Below are 7964 nucleotides of genomic sequence, written 5' to 3'. Positions count from 1 at the left end.
ACGGCGCATGATAAAGGGAACATCCACCAATTCCACCAAGTGGTTAAAACGTATAATTTGTATTCATTAAAATTACTTTTAACATTTAAAAACAGACATGTTCAAATTCCAAAGGTTGTTAGTTCCTGTTGGTAAGACTGACAAGCTTTGGAATTTGAATATGTCTGTTTTTAAATGTTAAAAGTAATTTTAATGAATACAAATTATACGTTTTAACCACTTAGTGGGATTGGCAGACGTTCCCTTCATCATGCGCCGTGGTAGCGCGTCAAATCATTCACAAGTATAGGCCTAAATATGAAGCTATTTTGCACGTAGGTGATATTGAATTAATATTTCATGTCGATATGCAGTGGTTACATACTGTTTAAACTAATCGTGGTATTGATATTACTGCCGACTCTATAGAACAGTGGCAAGGAAAACTAACTTTACCGAGCTCTGAGAGCCCCCTAGTGGTCGGGAGCATTTCCGTTGTGTTGTGGCTTGATTCCGTTGTGTTGTGGCTTTATTCCGTTGTGTTGTGGCTTTATTCCGTTGTGTTGTGGCTTATTCCGTTGTGTTGTGGCTTGATTCCGTTGTGTTGTGGCTTGATTCCGTTGTGTTGTGGCTAATTCCGTTGTGTTGTGGCTTTATTTCGTTGTGTTGTGGCTTGATTCCGTTGTGTTGTGGCTTGATTCCGTTGTGTTGTGGCTTATTCCGTTGTGTTGTGGCTTGATTCCGTTGTGTTGTGGCTTATTCCGTTGTGTTGTGGCTTTATTTCGTTGTGTTGTGGCTTGTTTCCGTTGTGTTGTGAACTTATGTTTGCTTTTTTAATTTCGTTGTGTTGTGCACTACTGGGCCACCGTACATATGTCTAACCAAGCTGTGTTCAAAATTTGAGGTTGATATCTCAAAAATTGAAGTTCCTATAACATTTTGTTCAGTCTAATCCACCCAATTGCACATTTTTGTATTTCCGCCTGAATTTGACATACCCAAATTTAAATGTTCACCCTACACACATACAGTGGAAGAAATTTAAAATGTTGGTGTCATTGTACAGAGGAGATATACATATCAGGCATGTGTTCAAAGCTGAGGATCCTATTTTTCCAGAGACATGTCAATCAAGCTTCTAGTCCACTCAGATGGCGAGATATTCAACAAATCATTGAGGCAGACAGGCGGGATCACACCGCAGCTTTACACACACGCACGCGCTTCAGTTTCACGTGGTGGGCGTGTGATCGCGTCGCGAGTGATGAGAGGAGCTGTTTGATGGAAGATTTGCATGTGTTTTCATAGTTTGTGTATTGTTTTGACTTCTAAAATGGCATACGGAGAGGGAAAAGCACCAATGGCACCAATAAGCGAAGTACTTGAAAGAGATGAGGCATCGACCTGCAACGCCGTGTTATGATTCGGCGAAAATGACAGCTCGCTTTTCTCGAGGGAGACGAGAGGACCCTGCGTTTGACTGGTAAGCTCATATATTCCTGCATTTACAATGCTAATGCTTATTTAATGATAAAATTATTATTTTGAAATGGGAAAGCACAGCAACTAAGCCAATAAACTGTTACATTTGACAAAATATTTGACGAAACTGCGTATAAGTATGCATACTCGTACATATTAGTATAAGTATGTAGACTTCAATAAAATCGTCATTTGAGAAAATCTACATTTTGAAATGGTGAAATATATATATTTTATATTGTAAACAACTAACTAACAACTTTTTTTTATGTTTCAGATGCTGCATGAGATGAGATCATGGACCACCGGCACAGATGGTCCTCACCCTCATCTCCAAGACAGGCCAGAAGAAGGTGATGCTCTCAACACAAGGGACAAAATATTATAGTGATGCACAGAATGATATAAATGTGGAGGATGTAGATCATGTTTTACATTGTTAAAGACCACATACATTTTATTTTATATGTTATATTGTCTTGTGTCACCTGAAAGGAGAATAAAACGTATAAAACGCTAAACAAAATTCTTTTATGCCATTTAGCAAAGTACTTGTTCTGCATCTCAGAGACAAAGATGAAAATGAAGAAAATCAATAAATAATAAAATGAAGTGCTATACCATATAATAAAAATAGGATTTTTGAGTTAATGCAGTCTGTAAAACCTGTTTTTGCAAAGGACAATCCGAAGGACACTTGTATACGCTAAAATATCATTTTGCCTCCCTTCAGTTACATTTCAATTACTTCTGTTTAGAAGATGATAGATAAAAAAAAAAATTTCTGGTACAAACTGTCACACAGTGGAATCCAAGAAAACAATCAGCAGGTCCCTAGAGCAAACAGAACCTGATTTGCAGATTTTCAAAAACAGGATTTTGAACAAAAAAAACAAAAATCACCTATTTTTTTTAAGTACTTATTACAGTATTTTAAATGCATATAATGTTATTTCTGAAGTATTACAGTCTGATTTTGTTATTTTGAGGGGTTTTCTTTACAATGACACCAAAATTTTACATTTCTCTCACTGTATGTGTGAAGGGTGAACATTTAAACTTTGGTATGTCAAATTCAGGCGGAAATGGAGCTGCATCAGGTCGCACTGCGCAGACGCAGGCGACGTCACTTTCTCAAGCCCCACTCGCGGCATTATTTAGAACAGTGGTTCCAAAACTGGGGTACGCATAAAATGCACAGATCGTAGAAAATGCACATCATAAAGCAGATTCTCACGATTAAAATGAATCCAAAATCATAATAATATATTGCGTTCATCACAAGATATTACTCACGGAATGATTTAACATACTTGGCTAAAAACATGTCTCTCATCTTTCCGGGATGCAGTGTGTATCCAATGTTCTAGATGTGAAAAAAATTAACACTTTATTAAACTGCTATTTCCACAAAATTTGAACCATCCATGTTCGTGTTCTTTTATCAGCGTTTTTTCAGCATGAAAATGTCTGAATGTAAATGTAACTTATATTTTCTAAAAAATTAAAAAGTGTTGAAATGTATACCTACCTTTTGACTCTCCTTGCAAAAGAGAATTTTGGTTTCGTCTATACTACTAGGTACTTATACTATATTGACTGGGTTAAATAGAATTACATTACTAAAAAGAAACTAAAATACAATTTTACAATACAGTTTCACTAAAATGTCCTCAGTTTTCGTCGACTAAACTAGACGAAAATAGTCATGCTTAATTCTGACTAAAATAAGACTAAAATGCTCAGACTTTTAGTCGACTGAAACTTGACTAGACTAAAAAGAGCATGAACGTGACTAAAACTAATAAAAACAGCTTGACACAAAGACTAGACTAAAACTAAAATTAAAACAGGCTGCCAAAAACAACACTATCTGTGATGGGGGGCTATCTGGATGTCAAAGTACGCATCTTTCAGGTCCAGCGAGAAGAACCAGTCCCCGGGCCAAATCTGCGCGAGGATCAGTTTCAACGTTAACATCCTGAACGTCCGTCTAATGAGGGAGCGGTTCAGGAGTCTGAGGTCGAGGATGGGTCTGAGACCACCATCCTTTTTGGGGACAAGGAAATATCGGCTGTAAAAACCCGATTCGCTCTCTGAGGGAGGGACCACTTCTATGGCTCCCTTTTCCAACAGAGCCATCACTTCGGTGCGAAGGACATGTGCATCGTCTGCTTTCATCAAAGTGGGAACCACTCCACTGAAGCGCAGGGGAATTCGGGCAAACTGCAGTGAATAACCTCGATTTATTATCCCCAACACCCAGCTTGACACTCCAGGGATGGCCTGCCAGGCCTCGGCCCGTGTGGCAAGGAGTTGAATTAAGTTGGTTGACAGGCCGCTGAGTTGGGGCATGTGCACTGAGGAGGGTGGAAGAGGAAGTTTGCTCTCTTTTTGAAAATGTGTGTTTTTTATTTTGTTCGCCATGAGAACGGAGTTTGGCGCAGGCACAACGACAGTGGGCCCAGGGCGCATAAACATTTTGTCCCCTACATCCAGAACTGAACGGGGTGGCGGGGGAACTAAGTGAGGCAGCTTTGGGGGTGGTCCAGCCGCATTGGGACTTTGCCCCCTCCTCTTCCTTCCTGAGGGATCAGGAAGCCTTTGGATGCGTTGGGTCCAGCGTAATCCTAGGCCGGGGTCCCTGACGTCTCGGGAAGAATGGGCGTTTAGAGGAGCGAGATCGCTGATATTGCTCCTTAGGGGGCGCTGCCTAGGTGACAGAGGGCGCTGGTTTGCTCTGCTGCTGAGTCGGCACAGGCTTGGGGCAACTCGTGGCAGTGGCTGAGCTGGAGCGCTTGGGCAGGAAGTGTCGCACAGTTTGGTTTTCCAGTTTGAACCAATGGCTGTGCAGTTACAGTGCATTATTGAAAAAGGCTTCAGTATCAAGGAAAAAAATAGTTTTTCCCCATACGCAGAATGAGTGAAGTATCGAAAGGGAACTGGGTTTTATTATTCCTCAGCTCTGCTTTGGAACATGGTCAGGCCTCTTGTTTGTCCCTGCTGAAGTAATTTCTGTGGTCATAACCTCTGAATGGCTAATTTGTCATTAATGTTCTTTGGGATCATCATCGTAAGCTTTTAAACCTAAGCCAAGCAGCTCCACTAATTAGACATAAGCTCTGCTTGTTTGTTGGTTTTCTCTGAAACCAAATCCGATGTCAACACTCTTACCATCTGTTCTCATGTGCATGCAGTCTCTCATAACATCACTGCACAACACTGCACTGAATAACACATTACAATTATTTTTCAATCTCAATATTTTATTACAAACATGCTGCAAGTTCATTACACAAAAATTTAACGCAGATGTAAAAAAAACAAGAAACACAACATTTGCAAATCAATCACCTGTGTCATTGCACGTGATGCTAGATAATTGGCTTTTAACTGTACAACTGTACACTAAATGTTTCCTCCACATTAAGATGTTTTGTTGAATAATGATGCCATTGCAGTTCTGGTTTGTTGACAAATCATATTGAACCTAAATGAAACAATTCCTGAACGCTTGCCAGCATGCAATATTTTCATACCTCCAGCTTAAGAGGCGACAAAAGTATTTTTGGCCTGTTCTTGTAAATACAAGTATTTCCCTTAAATAGGGAAAGGAACGCTGCCTAAATGTATTCAGCTGTAAAAAAAACAGCCAATATTACAGTTCTTTACAATCGCTAGAACACATTTCTCAATGTCACTTTTTTTTTACTCTTCACACAGTTCTCCTTACCAACTTTCAGTGTGGCATAGCAGTTAATTTCATATTCAAAATGCACTAAAATTACCAAAACACTTCAATGGTTAGTTCACCCAAAAATGAAAATTATGTAATTTATTACTCACCCTCATGTCGTTCTACACCCTTAAAACCTTCGTATATCTTCAGAACACAAATTAAAATATTTTTGTTGAAGTCCGATGGTTCAGTAAGGCCTGCATCGCCAGCCATAATACTCCCTTTTTCAATGACCAGAAAGCTACAAAAAACATATTTGGCGCACAAAAAGTATTCTCGTCGCTTTATAATATATAAGGTTAAACCACTGTAGTCATATGAACTGTTTTAAATATGTTTTTAGTAGCTTTCTGTGCATTGAAAAAGGGAGTATTATTGCTGGCGCCATCAGATTTTATCAAAAATATCTTAATTTGTGTTCCGAAGATGAATGAAAGCCTTACAGGTGTGGAACGACATGAGGGTGAGTAATAAATTACATCATTTTCATTTTTGGGTGATTTAACCCTTTAATACATGTCTCCAATCAAGTCATTCTTCCATAACACTAGCAAAGTTGGTTGCCAACCAACAAACTCACTTTGTCACTCATAAAACAATGACCTAAAAAGTACTAACAACAGGCAGCATAATACAGTGCATGCTTTCATATAGCGGTGTTACAATATATCGTGTCACAATATATCGCAATACAAAAATGCAACAATATCGTATCGTGGATAATGACAGTATGTGTTGTGCATAGTTCATCCAAAATGAAAATTACTGTGTGAGAAAAATCCAAGTTTAGAGTTTTAGTGTCAGTACTATATTAAACTACTATATATAATGTTGAATATAATGTATAATTAAAGCTGCAAGCAGCGATGAAAGGGCCCTCGCACCCGGGTAACCGCCATATGTTGGCGTCAGGAAAACAGTGAAAAGTGGGTGACATGCATGTTAGCGAGTAAATAAAGGAGAATTAAAGCAAAATCATGTAAAAGTGCCACACTTCCTGCTGCCAACAGGTGGCGCTATAGCTAACTGAATATTGTCATATAGATGTCTTTAGGCCAGGACTCTTATCACACATGTGAAGTTTGGGGCAGATCAGACATAGTATGCCTGAGTTACAACAGCTTCCTCTTTCATGGCGAAACATCAGACTTTGTCAGTCCGCCACGGACACGCCCTTCAACGAAAACTCAAGATCTTTGACATTTATCATCGGTAAGGTCTTAAGATTAGACTGACAACATATGATGTTGATCTGGTTAAATCTCTATGAGGAGTTAATCACAGTGTAAAACATGTCATTTCCTGTTGCCCCCAGGTGGCGCTATGACTAACTGAATATTGGCATATAGATATGTTCAGGCCAGGACTCTTATCACACATGTGAAGTTTGGAGCAGATCGGACATTGTTTGTCTGAGTTACAACGGCTTCCTTTTTCATGGCGAAACAACAGACTTTGTCATGCCGCCACGGACACGCCCTTCAACGAAAACACTAGATCTTCGCAATTTAACGTCACAAAGGCCTTTAGATTAGACTGACCAAAAATGACATTGATCTGATTAAATCTCTAGGAGGAGTTAATCACAGTGTAAAACATGTCATTTCCTGTTGCCTACAGGTGGCGCTATGAGTGTAACCGAATATTGTTATGAAGATGTCTTCAGGCCAGGACTCTAATAAAATATGTGAAGTTTGTGGCAGATCCGACATTATATACCCGAGTTACAACAACTTCCTGTTTCAGAGACTGACCAAATATGATGTTGATCCGATTAAAGCTCTAGGAGGAGTTTGTTAAAGTACAACATGTGGAAATGGAAAAAACTGCCAAAATTTTGTAGAGAAAATTCAAAATATCTCACTTCCTGTTGGGTTTACAAACTTTGCACCCACAGGCTTTTTTGTAGGTATTGGGCTGTTACATCTGTCTACCGAATTTCATAACTGTACGTGAAACGTAGCACGAAGGCTTAATTGAAATTTTGTTGGTGGCGCTTAATTGAAATTTTGTTGGTGGCGCTATTGAGCCATTTTGCCACACCTAATTCTGAAACCCATATCAGATGTAATTTGTGGGTCCTGATTTTCACCACTTCTGACACGTGTGCAATGAGAATTGAGTGAAAGTTTCATGAGAAAGAGAAAGCGAGTTTTTGAGAACATTTAGGCCCTCAAAAATGCGATTCATTTTGGAGAAGAAGAAGAATTGGCTGAGCAATTCTGTTGGTGAGATGGGATGAGATGAGATAAAGCAATAGGGTCCTCACTTGTGTATGTTGGGAGTTGAGAACCATCGGTGCAGTAATATTAATATAGTAATATTAATATATTAATATTAATTTAGTTCGGGCCCTAATAATAATAATAATAATCAACACAGCCGTGTGTGATTTGTTTATAACGGAGCAATTAGCCGGTGTGTGTGTGTAAGTTAATAGGGTCCTCACACCATCGGTGCTCGGGCCCTAATAATAATAATAAACGGAGCAATTCCAATAGGGTCCTCACACCATCGGTGCTCGGGCCCTAATAATGCAGTGGGGGAATATTTGTGGGTCCTGATAATGCCAAATGTCTTATGTTACCAGTAAAAAGTAGCCTACATTATTTTAAACATATCTAGTCAGTGACAGAGTGCAAACATATTAATCTAAAATAAATATGTGTTTCAGTGTTAGAATCATGAATATTTTTATTCTGGTGTCACCATTGTTCTGTCCATTGGGTTACCAGCACCAAGTCCAAGCCTATTCATTTCCACT

The 7964-nt window shown here is 39.1% G+C and overlaps 1 long non-coding RNA gene across 1 annotated transcript; it reads left to right on the top strand.

The window, feature by feature from the left end:
- The first annotated feature begins 738 nt into the window (after positions 1 to 738).
- On the top strand, positions 739 to 1982 carry LOC125245357. Its single transcript, XR_007179497.1, has 2 exons — positions 739 to 1462; positions 1739 to 1982. It is a non-coding gene; the product is annotated as an uncharacterized LOC125245357 (long non-coding RNA).
- The last annotated feature ends 5982 nt before the right edge of the window (positions 1983 to 7964 follow it).

This window comes from Megalobrama amblycephala, linkage group LG14 (genome assembly GCF_018812025.1).
Source record: "Megalobrama amblycephala isolate DHTTF-2021 linkage group LG14, ASM1881202v1, whole genome shotgun sequence".
In the NCBI taxonomy this organism is placed as follows: domain Eukaryota; kingdom Metazoa; phylum Chordata; class Actinopteri; order Cypriniformes; family Xenocyprididae; genus Megalobrama; species Megalobrama amblycephala.
This window is presented reverse-complemented; position numbering and strand designations above follow the sequence as displayed.